Here is a 13,218-nt window from a genome sequence, read left to right on the forward strand (position 1 = left end):
ATAGAAGCCAAAGCACCTGAACCTTGTAACAATCAGCTGAGTCTTAGGAAGTCCCACTGAGATTTGAACTCAGATTGCAGGATTCAGAGTCCTGAGTGCTGCCCCTTACACCATAGGACCTGTGGTGGGAAAGTGCAGTGGGCACCTCTGACTCTCAGCTCTCAGGCTGGCCTCTGCTCTCCTGGCTCCCTCCAGCTGCTTCATCTCCCAGGACTCCCTATAAGAAATTTGTCACTTTCACCCCTGGGAGCAGCTCAGCCAGGCAAAGGGGCTGCCTGGGGCAGGACATTAGCCCTGGAGGGCAGGGGTGGGTGTGGCAGTGACATCACAAGGGCCTTTTAGAGCCCCTCAGCTTATTGGCTAATGGAGGTTGGGAGGTGATGACCTCACAGAGAGTCCATGACAATGGCCAGGTGGGACAGGCTGCAGGGCAGGGGCCATCTCAAAGACCCCCCCCCCATGGCTTTGCTGCAGGGAGTCTCCTTGAGAGTTGCCCTTGAGGCCTTTTCGGAGCCTTCTCCTTTCCCACGACTAACTGACCTAGATGACAGACGTCCCTGTGGAGAAGGGAAGAGCCTCCAAGAAGGCCTCTGTAAATGCAGCAGGGGAATTAGCTCAAGTGGTAGAGCGCTTGCTTAGCATGCGAGAAGCAGTGGGATCAATGCCCACATTCTCCAACTGCAGCTCAGCTCTTATCCCTTATTTTCACTGTCAGTGGCTCAGTGGCCCCCTTCCTCTTCCTACCTGCTCTCCCAAAAGAGACAGACCTGGCTCCCCTTTCTTTGCCACCAGCAATTGCCATGCTGCAAAGCAGAGAGTGGAGATATCAGGCTCTGTGGTGCAACGGAAAGCATGTTGGACTTTTAAGCTGCAACAAAATACAGGACTATGCAGCACTTTAAAGACTAACAAGATGGTTTATTAGATGATGAGCTTTCGTGGGCCAGACCCACTTCCTCAGATCAAATAGTGGAAGAAAATTGTCACCACCATATATATCAACGGATACAATTAAAAAAACCGAACACATATGAAAAGGACAAATCAAATTTCAGAACAGAATGGGGATACCGGGTGAATCCTCTGCTCTGGTGGGAGCAGCAGCAGGGTGGGTGGGTGCCGGGGGTAGGGGCTCCCCATTCTCCCTGGGACAGAGGCCCCTGTGGAGGCCCTGTGGGGGGAGGGTGGGGCAGGCTGTGCTGGAAGAGGCTGGGGGTGGGCGGCTGAGTGACGTGAGGATTGAAGAACAGGACCCAGAAGCCTGATGCTGAAAGTCCCCCTCAGTCTGGAGTTTCACACCCTGACTGATCAGAATAACGTGACTTCCAGTGAGATACAGCCCCACAGCCCAGCCTAGGGATGACTCAGCCAGTGGGTTAGAAGCACCGGGACACAGAGAGACTCAGGAGCTGCTCAGAGACAAGCACTGGCAAGAAGCAGAACAATTCCCTGAGCAGACGATTGGTTCTGGCTCATTTGCTGGGACTTAAGGAGAACAACAAAGTCCTGAGTCTCTTTCCTGTGACTGGCCCCTGCTCAGCCAATCAGAACTGGGACTAGAACTGGAAGGCTGTGTCTACACTGGTGGGCTGTGTCTACACTGGTGGGTTATTGCGCAAGACAGGCCACACTGCCCACTCGCTCTTGTGCAAGAAGTTTTATAGTAAAGTGTAGTAAGAAAGGGCTTCTTGCACAAGAGCTCTTCTCTTTTCTAGCAGGTGTAAGTCTTCTTGCACAAGAGCTCAGGACAGGGGTTTCTTGCACAAGAGAGCGTCTACACTGCCATGGATGCTCTTGCACAAAAGCACAGCAGCATGCATGTGCTCTTGCACAAGAACCTGCCAGTGCAGATATAGCCCATGGGACCTTCGGAGACAAAGTCCAGTCCCATGCCTCACAGCAGGACTAAACAGCATCCAGATCCAATGTTTCGCCAAAGAAGGGAAGTTACCAGGAGTGGGGTTTGAACCCACACAGACAAATGTTTATTAGCTCTTAAGTCCAACACCTTAACCACTTAGCCATCCTGGTGGTGCTAGGAAAAGAACACATGAGAAAGGTCTCTCCCCAAACAGCCCAGGGACTCGCTCTCAGAGCATCTGCCCGTCCCACCCCTGTACCAGGGCTTCCCACCGCGAGGACGAGAGCCGCCACCTCCCCACAGCGAGGAGGGAAGCAGGGAAAAGGGAAAAAAAACGAGACAAAACCCAACGTCCCCAGGGATTCCGAGGGACAGAGGCCTGGTAAGGAAAATATCCCTCCCCCCCTTCACCCAGTGTTTTCCCTGCCTTGCTTTCGGCCAGCCCCCATGGATCAGGCCAGTGTTTCCAGCCTTTGTGTTTACACCATGGACAGACAAACCATTCACAAACCTTTGCCAGACCAGTAACATTTTATTTACATATCACTGCGCATGCGCAGACTGCACTGAGCGCCGCACCGGGCTAAAATCTACTCTCCATGGGCGGGCAGATTGCCCTAAGTGCCGAGCCCTGCAGATCTGCATACACATTATGCAAATAAGTGTAAATATCTGCAAACACTGATCTGCTCGCTCCCCCAACCTTGCACGTGCTGGGAACTGGCAGCAGTTTCCCTGGACCCAGGCTGGGATCGAAGCCACCTCTGCTGGGAGCAGCCCTGGGCCAGATCCGCCCCCTATAGCCCTGGGGGGCTACTCTCTGGGGAAGGGGTGGGGGTATCTCTTACCTGCCCCCACAAGGGGCAGGGACTGGGCTGGGGGCACTGCCCTGGCAGAGGTTCCTACATCGCACCGGCCCTGCGGGAGATTCCCCCTCCTGGCAGGTGGCACTGGGGGAGCTCTAAGACTCCAGGGCAAAGGCCTCCAGCCTCCCAGGCCTCGGATTAGGAGGCCCTGGAACCAGGCCCCCTGGAGTAGCACTGTGGATAGGGGGCTCTGACCAACAAGGGGGCTGGCCCCAGGGCCCAGGGCCTAAGCTTGCCCAGGCTCAAGCCAAGGGGCTCTCTGTGGTGCTGGGCGGGGGAGGGAGGCCAGGCCCAGGCCGGTGGGAGAAGGGGCAGTGCCTGCCAGGGCAGCAAGGGGAGCTGCAGGGAGCGAGACGCGGCGTTTCTGCCTGGATCACTCAAGGGTCCTTCTGCGGGTGAAGCGCCTGTGACACCCCTGTGCTGCTGGGTTCCTCTGCCCCTCCCCTGCGAGGCCTGCCCCAGGCACCTTCCATAGCTCAGCTGGCAGAGCAGAGGCCTGTAGCGGGTGCTCGGCAAGTGCCCTTAGGTTGCTGATTCAACTCCAGTTGAAAGGAGAGATTCTTCTCCCTCCCCCTGGCTGCAGGCCCGGCCTTAGAACCAGGCAGCTGCCTTGGGTCTGTCCCTTCGGGGCCTGGTGCTACAATTGAGAAAAAGGTTTTGGGTACCAGCTGCTGATGAAATGTCTTGGGCTGCGCAGGCCTTGAGTCATGGCAAGAGCTGGAGGGGAATGGGGAACGGCTGCACTTTGGGATGGGAAGGGGGTGTCTGGGACCATAAAGTAGAACAGTTTTAGGGCTGTTTCTAAGGAGGGCACCATGGCTTAGTTGCCTAAAGCGCCTGCCTTGTAAGCAGGAGATCCTGGGTTCAACTCCCAGTGGTGCCTTGTTCCCAGGTCAATGGGTCTTTCCTTCCCACCATTCTTCAACATGTACCTGGAGTTGGTTTTACCTTCAGTTGAGCTTGGTGGTGCCCTCACAGTGGGAGTAGGATAGGAGCAAAGAGCAGGAGGTTCCCTAGGGGTTTGATTTAGTGAGGCTTAGCTAGACTTGCTAAATCAAGCTCTGGAAGATGGATTGCAGCAGCAAGCTCCATCTGAGTGAAGACATGGCCTAATGATGACTCACAGAAGCTACATCTACACTAGAAGTTTTCTCATTAAAAAAAATGTTAATGAGGGATTCAATTGCATGAGTCACATGAGTCACAATCTCATTTGCATATTTTCTGCCAATGGGATTGTTGTGCAAAACAAGCAGTGCGAACATTTTTTTTTGCACAAAACCCCCCTTTTTCACAAGATTCTTATGCCCCCCCAAAAGAGGTATCCTGATCTTGCAGAAAAAGGGGGTTTTGCACAAACAGAAAACTTCCACACTGCTTGTTTTTGCACAGCAACTCCAGCACAAAATCAGTTTGCCAGAAAATATGCAAATAAGATCATGACTCATGCAAATGAGACCCTCATTAGCACCTTTTTTGCTGAGAAAATTTGTAGGGTAGCCATAGCCTGCAAAGTTTCTGGGAAAATTAGTGAGGAAATCCTACATCTGCCATGTGGCTAGCCAGAGGCGAGAGGGTGCCTGTGTTGTTTGGGTAAAGCAGAACTTCTTGGCCATTAGGCAGAGACCAGAAGTGGCTATGCTGGGGTAGTGGCTACTCTGCACTCTCCGTGGTGTGAGGAGCTGGGCAGCAGAGGAGTCCCAGAGGTTGTTGGGTGGGAGAGTAGAGTTTATCAGACTTTGGGCTAAGCTCTAGAGCAGCCAAGGGAGAGGTGGGGAAGTGACTTCTGGATACTCTGTGTGGCCCAGGGATGCGGACCAAGAGCGTCCTTGTGTTTTTTGCCGTAAAGTGTTGTTTCTGGGTCCTTTGCCTAAGATGGAGCACGTCTGCCTTCCGGAGAGCCATGTCACAGGCACAACCCACAGAGACCCCTTCAGGGACACATCACAGGACCAAGCAAGGGGCAGCAAACACCAGGCACTGTCAGTGTCTGGGCCAGAGATAACATCCCTCTTGGAGCTGTGATCCAAGCTGGGGGGGGGGGGGGGGTTCTTTGCAGGCCCGGCAGTCCAGGTGGACGAATGCAACATTTATAAACATAAAAACATCAGAACGGCCATACTGGGTCAGATCTAAGGTCCGTCTAGCCCAGTGTCCTGTCTGCCGACAGTGGCCAGCACCAGGTGCCCCAGAGGGGGTGGACCAAAGACAACGATCAAGCGATTTGTCTCCTGCCATCCGTCTCCAGCCTCTGACAAACAGAGGCCAGGGACACCATTTTATCCCCTGGCTACTAGCTTTTATGGACCTAACCTCCCTGAAATTATCTAACATATGGCCCAATGGCTGATGGCCTTGCAGAGAAAGGCCACCTCCCCACTCCTGCATCCTAGACCAAGTCAGAGCCAAGGTCAACGAATTGCGGGAGGGGTATGTGAGGGCCTGTGAGGGCAGGTCCCGCTCTGGGGAAGCACCGCAGCACTGTGCATACTGTGAGGAACTGGACCGAATCCCGGGGCGTGGGGAGCCCCTGTCTCCAGGGATAGTTGTGGAGTCTGGGATGGAGACACCTGGGCAGCAGCGGCTGCAGCTTCAGGATGACAATGTTGATGACCTGCAGTGCCAGGAGACGCAGGAGGACTCCCAAACGTCTTCAGGCAGCAGGGAGGGAACATCAGGTGTGTGCTGGGAGGTTGCAACACCCAGGACATGTCGACACTTGCAGTCTCCTTCAGGAGAGGGATGCAAATGGAGACATTCAAAATTGTAAATGAAACCGGGATTTAAACATCCTGCGCTCTATTTGCATAATCGCGTCCGGGTGCTGTTTCAAAATACTTTATTATGAAATAAAAAACAACGTTTAGATGCAGTTATTTGGGGAGAAAACCCTTCTTCTGAAATAACCCTTAAACACTCCCCTCTGGTCTGGACCTAACAGCAGTGTCAGCGTTTGCTAGTCGGGGCTCTGGACAGCACCTGCACAGAGGGAGATGGCAACTGCGGGACGCCCTGGCCAACTGTCCCAATGTCTCACAGCAGAAAAGAAAACAAAAGAGGCCAATGCAAACAGCCCCTGGCAGCGAGGGAGTCAGCACGTCGGTGGGTGGGACAGGACGCTGGGGGCAGAGCTGGGCTCTAACTCGCTGGGTGACCTTGGCCCATTCAGTGAATCTCTCCCTGGCTCCATGGCCCTGTCTGTACAGCAGGGACAGCAACACTCACAGCCCCACAGGAGGGGGCTGGTTTGATGCTTCACCCCATGGCCCAGCAAGGAGCCCCCAGGCTCCCCCTGTGTTCTGGGAGCCAGGTTTGCTGTGTGAATTCTGTGGGGCAGGTGAGGTGAGGCCTAGGCACTGGGATTAGTTACCAGTTTCTCTGGCCCTGGGGCACTGTTGCGCTCACAGCGGTGGTGGCCAAGTGGTTAGACTAGAAATCCGATAGGGTTTCCTTGTGCAGGTTCAAATCCTGCTCACAGTGAGGCCTGTGTTTTGGCCACACCCCTAACCTGGGCAACAAGCTGCACAACCCCTGAGCCACTCTCCCAGTCCCCAGTCAATCCCTTTCTGCGCCTTTCCAAGAGATACACGGGCCATGGTGCCTCATTACGGGTCCCTGAGCTCTAGGGGCTGCGGGCCCTTTGTGTGTCTCAGCTGTAGAGGAAAAGGCTTCATGCCTGGTCACTGCTCCAAGCTTGTTTGTGGCCAATGGGAGCTGCCTGCTTGAAGCCCTGGCCAGTCCCCTCAAGCTCTTATTCACCCAGGCGTGTGACCTGTGCCCCCTGCGCAGGGAAGGAGCTGCCTGAGAAATGTGCTTGCGTGCCAGGAGTGTCTCCCAGCAAGAGCCTGCCTCTGGCACCCCAGCCCCTCCCTTTCCTCAGCCCACTGGCCCTCCCTGTGATGGAAAAGGGCAAAGACTTGGCAGATTTCATTAATACAGATGAGGCTGGCTTCCCTGACTGGGAATTGAACCCAGGTCTCAGCAGTGAAAGTGCTGAATCTTAACCACTAGACCATCAGGGACATGTGAACCAGGCTCTTTCCTTACCTAAACTAGCCTTTCACAGGCCACTTTCTGTCCCCTTCAGGACATGGGTCCTTTTTCCATTGCCCAGAGGGGACAAGAACAGAAACCAAACAGAACATCAGAACAGCCAGACTGGGCCATGCCAGTTGCCTAACTAGCCCAGGATCCTGTCTCACACCAGCAGCCAATTTCATTGCCCAGTGGGAATCCTCGGGACAGACAATTGTTAAGTGACCCCTCCTGTTGCCCATTCTCAGCTTCTAGAATACACCAGCTCAGGGCACCTTCCCTGTCCATCCTGGTTAAATGCCAATGATTGAACTTTCCTGCATTAAATTATCCAGTTCTGTTTTGGACCTTCTTGTAGATTTCACCTTCATAAAATCCTCTGGCAAGGAGTTCCACTGGGCGCAAAAATGGTTCTTTTTTTTTAATTTGGCTACTTACCAGTTTCATTCTGTCACCCGGGATCTTGAGTTGGAGAAAAAAAATTCTTCTTGCTTTCTGCACCCCTGTCATTATTACATGAAACTCTGTCCCATCGCCCCTGAGTCTAGACTACATCTAGACTGTGCTCCCCCCAGCATCCCCGCCCTCAGAAGAAACGCACCTAGTGGGGCATGGAGCTGCTGGGCCTGGTGGAGTGTTGGGAGAGGGGCTAGTGCTCCCTTTGCGCACGAGAGTTAGCAGGATTCATTCCCATCTTCTCCTGCCTACTCGCTGGTGCTGAGGGGCCGGCCCCTTTCCTGCTGCCCCAACTCTTATTCCCACAATGCACTTTGTGCAGGGCCTGTTGGTCTTTGTGCCAAGGCGCATGGCTGGGAGCCAGGACTCAGGACCCTTCCCCAAATATACAACCCCCTCCCCACCGCAAACCCTCTGTTCAGCTCACACTGTCCAGGTGCCTCCAGCATGGGCTGAGCAGGTGACCTGCTCTACAACTGGGAGAGCATCAGGCACCTGACCACAAGTCTGATCAGTCTGGGGACCAAGCTCCATTGGGCCTCAGACACCCAGCACAGGAGTAAAACTGCCTCTGGCAAACCTCAGGACAAGGAATGTGAAACCCACAGAGCACAAGGAGCTCACAGCAACCAGCCCAGCAGGTCCCACTGAGACTTGAATTCAGATTGCAGGATTCAAAGTCCTGAGTGCTGCATCTTACACCATGGAACTTACATATACAGCTTCTGCTGGGGACCTGGGATATTCAGGTCTCAGGCTGGGCTCTGCTCTCCTGGCTTCCCACCAAGGCTATGTCTACATTCGCGGCTTCTTGCCCGAGTAATATGCAAATGAGGCTAAGCGTGGAATATCTCCAAGCTTCATTTGCATACCTAATGAGACACCATTTTTTTCAGAAGAGGCTTTTGCTCAAGAAGGAGTTACATCTATTACTTTTCAGGAAGAACGGCATTGCGTAAGAGGGTTTTTCTTGCACAAGAGGGGCAGTGTAGACGCTCCTTCTTGCACAAGAACCTCTTCTGAAAAAAATGGTGGCTCATTAGGTATGCAAATGAGGGTCAGCAAGATTCCATGCTTAGCCTCATTTGCATATTACTCGCGCAAGAAGCCGCGAGTGTAGACAAAGCCCAACAGTTTCATCTCTCAGGACTCTCTGGCTACATCTCCACGGCACATTTATTTTGGAATAAGCTATTCTTGAACAGTGATTCCTCGTTAGGGTCCAGCTCAGTCTGGGCTCAGTGAGAGTCCATCCCACCTGAGATGTGTGTTACACAAAAGCCTCGTGTTCCCTGCCCAGTGCCCAACACGGGCTGCAGGTATCTGTTTTGTGTGGGGGTGTAGCTCAGTGGCAGAATGTTCAACTGCAGCTCAAGTGGCCTTTGGTTCAAATCCAAGTGCCCCCTTAGGAAATCTTCCTTTAATAGAAACATTTACCTCTCCAGTTCTATTGCACTCTGGATTTCTGTTGTATGTGGACTCTTTAAATGAATACAAACCCTTAATGTTTTCTGGCACCAATACACATAAACCAGGCAAACCTGTTCCTCAGCTGGAGCCAGCTCAAACCCGCTGTGTGTCTGGTTTCTGTTTCCAGCAATTCAACAAGGGTGTGATGTAGATGCCCATTGGCACGTTCTTGGTCTCTAAGGGCTGGGCTGTGCAGAAGAACAAGAACCACACCCAGCTGGGGAGGACGGGCTGCGGTCAACCTTCTGGAGTTCGATTTAGTGAGTCCAACTAAGACCAGAGAGCACCTGACTAGGGGCCAGAAATCTGCTCTCGCTGCCTTTGGTTTCCTGCTGTGGGGACATGGCCAAGCTCAATTGCAGGAAGCCGACTCCAGCTACATAAGGAGGAGCAGACACATTGGCCAGGCACCACTGGGGGCTGCCTCCCTCACCTCCCCCGTACCTGGCAGGTGCCTGGGCCAGCTTAGCCATGGGGCCGCTCTCTGGGACAGCGAACATGGACACAAGGCAAGATTCTCTCATTCTAGGACCATTTGTTGGTTTTTCACCTGTCACAGCTACAGACTAGCAGGGCACCACGGAAGGGAACGACTATGTGGCCCTCAGACCTTTTGTTTGCTGTTGCCCAGGCACTGCTAAGCTCACAGCTGTGCTGGCCAAGTGGTTAAGGTGTTGGACTTAAAATCCACTAGGTTTTCCCAGCTAAGGTTCAAATCCTGCTCACAGTAAGGCCTGTGTTTTGGCCACACCTCTAACCAAAGCAACAAACCCCTGAGACACTCTCCCCACACTCCCCCTCCCCTGTCAATCCCCTTCTACTTCTTTCAGTGCCACATCCAGACTGAAGAGGATGCTCTTTCTCTTTCTATGAGGCAGAAGGACGTGTCCAAAGAACAGGGTTTTCCAAAATTTGGTGCCCTGTAGCAGCAGATGGCAGGAGCCAAAGAGGCTTGACAGCCTGTTCCATCCCAGCGCGCCGCCCTCCCAGCCTGCTGCTGCTCCAGGAGGGGGTGTCAAGTCATGTGCATCAGGGCATTCGTGATGTCACGTGTGATACCAACACACAAAGCCCTGCCCCCCACCCCAGGAGCTACTGGCAGGCAGGCACAGACCCTCTGTCCTCACCTCCTCACCTCTGCAACCAGCCGTTCCCAAGGGGGTGAGTCTGGGCAGAAGGTGATTCCAGGATTCTGTTCCTGCCCTTGTGGACAGAGACACCTGGACAGAGAAGCAGCCCCAAAAGGCCCCTCCATAGCTCAGCTTATAGAGCAGAGGACTGGAGCAGCTGCCCCTAGGCGGCTGGTTTGAATCTACTTCTAAGGAGAGTTCTTTTCCCCTCCCCTGGATGAGGCAGAGCAGGCAAGGCCCTTCTAGGGGGGACAGACAGGTTCTCTACAGAAGACCCAACCAACAGCTTAGCCACAGAAACAAAGGTCTCCTGCCAGAGCCAGGAAATGAACCAGACACCTTTAAATCTTCAGTTTAACACTGTCCCCACCAAGCTAGTTCAGCAGCTGCCAGGGAAGCTTTTCCCCACAGCAGCACACAAGAGAGCAGCTGTTGCCAGTGGCCCTGTAGGGCAAGATGAGCTTGACCAAGCCTCAGACCAGCTGGACTAGCCAGCCCACATCACAGTGAGTCACTAGTGGCCCCATCAGAGAAAAGCCCTTGGCAGCTGCAGAGACGTCCCTGTAGCTGTCTGTACTGTCTTTTCTAAGAGACCTCTCGGGGGGCTGCTGGCTTGGGTGTTTAATGCTTGATACTAGTAATGCCAAGGTTGTGGATTCAAGCCCTATGCTGGCGCCAAGGCTGTTTGGTTTGGTGCCTTGCCTTTGTGTAGCTACCTGCTATGAACAAGGAAGGAGAAAAAAATCCCTGAGAGGTGAAACAGTGGAAAGGAAGCATGGAACAGAGTGTCAGCTCCTCTTCCTGTAGTGCTGCCCATGCAGGAGAGAGAAGGGGCAGTTTGAGTCACCCAGCTCTGCCACATGTGAAAATGGCAAGTGTTACCTTAGCAGTGAGGGAGAGGTGGGAAGGAGCCTGAAGTCACCTCTTGGGTCACAGCTGCTGTAACATGTGACAATGAGGTGAGAAAAATGACTAGACAGTGGCCATGTGAAACATCTGGCTGGTTTCCCTGAGTGGGAATCAGACCAGACCAGCAAGAGTTTTGTATCCTAGCCACTAGACCACCAGAGACACCTGACACATGCCTCTTTGCTCACCTACACTAGCCTTTCACAGGATGAGGGTGATGAGGATCCATTCTCTTTTGCCCAAAGGGGACAAGAACAGAAACCAAACAGAACATCAAAGCAGCCAGACTGGGCCATGCCAGTTGCCAACTAGCTCAGGATCCTGTCTCACAACAGCAGCCAATTTCATTGTCCCGAGGGAATCCTCAGGACAGACACTTAAGTGATCCCTCCCGTCACCCATTCCCAGCTCCTGGAATACACTAACTAGGGACACCTGCCCTGTCCATCCTGGTTAAGTGCCATTCATTGTGGCCACCAGGGCTTCCAAAGTTGAGTAGCTCTGCATTAAGGATTCTTATTAATGTCAAGAACCTCAAGCAAGGTAAAGCCAGATTGCGATGGAACTGGAAAGGAAAATATTTCCACTAGAAAGAAATTTTTCAAGGGGGCACTTGGATTTGAACCAAGGACCACTTGATCTGCAGTCAAACACTCTACCACTGAGCTACGCCCCCACATAAATTGGCATCTGGAGCTAATGTTGGGAACTGGACAAGGAACAAGAGACAAGAGGCTTTTGTGTAACTCACATCCCAGGTGCCACCCTTGGGCTTGGTCTCCACACTGAGCAGGCTGGTGGCAGGGGTCTGATGCTGTCACAGCTGCAAGGCAAGTCACCCACCTGGCCCCTGAGTTCCATGTGGGCAGCAGCCAGAGTGGAACAGAGGGTCATGGGGGGGCGGGGATTTGTATATTTTAGGAAGGGTCCTGAGTCCTGGCTCCCAGCCACGCACCTTGGCAGAAAGACCAGCAGCCCCTGCACAAAGCGCATTGTGGGAATAAGAGTTGGGGCAGCAGGAAAGGGGCCAGCCCCTCAGCACCAGCGAGCCAGTGGGAGAAGATGGGAGTGAATCCTGCTACCTCTCATGTGCAAAGGCAGCACTTTTCCAATGCAGCTAATTCTGCCCCACCTGAAACCTGTCTCCAGTGCTCCTGCCACTGCCTGGCCCAGGAGGGCTGGTGTCCAGGAGCTCTCTGCCCCAACGTGGCTGGCTTTTGGGGAGAGCAAGTAGGAAGTGGGGACCGGGGCGGGGAGAGGGGGGGGCTACTGGAGCCACTTAGGCCCCTGGCTGGCTCTGCTGGTAAAAAGAAAAATTGGAAATTCCTCCCCTCATTGGAGGATGTGGGTATCGATCCCACTACCTCTCACATGCAAAGCGAGCACTCTACCACTTGAGCTAATTCCACTGCTACATTTATAGAGGCCTTCTTGGAAGCTCTTCCCTTCTCCACAGAGACGTCGGCCTTCTAGGTCAGTTAGTTGTGGGAAAGGAGAAGGCTCCAAAAAGGCCTCAAGGGCAACTCTCAAGGAGACTCCCTGCAGCAAAGCCATGGGGGGAGGTGGGGGGGCTCTGAGATGGCCCCTGCCCTGCAGCCTGTCCCACCTGGCCATTGTCATGGACTCTCTGTGAGGTCATCACCTCCCAACCTCCTTTAGCCAATAAGCTGAGGGGCTGCAAAAGGCCCTTGTGATGTCACTGCCACACCCACCCCTGCCCTCCAGGGCTAATGTCCTGCCCCAGGCAGCCCCTTTGCCTGGCTGAGCTGCTCCCAGGGGTGAAAGTGACACATTTCTCACAGGGCCTGTTCTATTGGGCACCACCCCTTGGGCTGGGCAGGAGGGAGGGGGAGGCTCAAGGCAGGAAGTTGGGGAGGAGTTGTGATAGGACAGTACCTGTAAGAAATTAAAATGTGGAGTGTGGGAGGCTCAAGGCAGGGATTTGGGGAGTGTGTGAGAGTGGGGGGGGCTCAGGGCAGGGGTGAGGATGTGGGAGGGTAGAGAAGTCAGGGCACAGGATCTGGGATATGGGGGAGGCTTGGGGCTGGGACTGTGTGTGTGTGTTGAGGGGATCCCTCTGCTCTATGCTCCCTGAGGCCCTTTAACACACATGGACTGACCTGGGCGCAGGCCAAGGAGGGGGGTTTCAGTGAAGCTACATGTAAATGGATCCCTCTAGCAATCCCTGCCAGCCACACGCACAGGGGGAGGGACTTTAGCCAAGGAAGCAGAAGTAGCCAATCTGAGGGAGGTTTAGAAGCAAAGATGGGCTGCTGCCAGGATGGATGAGGGGTGTCACAGGGCACGAGCACGGCCAGGGGAGCAGAGAGGGCCCTGCTGCACCGAGAGACATGCCAAAGCCTGGGATTGAGCCAGGGACCTTTAAATGTTTCATCTAAGGCTCCGCACACTGAGCTGCCAACAAACCCGTCTGGCTCATTATTAACTGTCCAGGATGTTTGGCAGCCGTGTCACAGCCTGAGTGTTGCTC

General features: G+C 53.9%; 3 non-coding genes across 3 annotated transcripts; 1 reads left to right on the forward strand and 2 right to left on the reverse strand.

The window, feature by feature from the left end:
* Positions 1 to 3,536: 3,536 nt before the first annotated feature.
* TRNAT-AGU (transfer RNA threonine (anticodon AGU)) lies at positions 3,537 to 3,610 on the forward strand. The gene has a single exon. It is a non-coding gene; the product is annotated as a tRNA-Thr (tRNA).
* A 3,067-nt stretch (positions 3,611 to 6,677) lies between these two features.
* TRNAE-UUC (transfer RNA glutamic acid (anticodon UUC)) lies at positions 6,678 to 6,749 on the reverse strand. Its single transcript has one exon. It is a non-coding gene; the product is annotated as a tRNA-Glu (tRNA).
* Positions 6,750 to 11,331: 4,582 nt separating this feature from the next.
* On the reverse strand, positions 11,332 to 11,403 carry TRNAC-GCA (transfer RNA cysteine (anticodon GCA)). The gene has a single exon. It is a non-coding gene; the product is annotated as a tRNA-Cys (tRNA).
* Between the last annotated feature and the right edge of the window lie 1,815 nt (positions 11,404 to 13,218).

Source organism: Pelodiscus sinensis, chromosome 19 (assembly GCF_052426305.1).
Source record: "Pelodiscus sinensis isolate ZL-2025 chromosome 19, ASM5242630v1, whole genome shotgun sequence".
In the NCBI taxonomy this organism is placed as follows: domain Eukaryota; kingdom Metazoa; phylum Chordata; order Testudines; family Trionychidae; genus Pelodiscus; species Pelodiscus sinensis.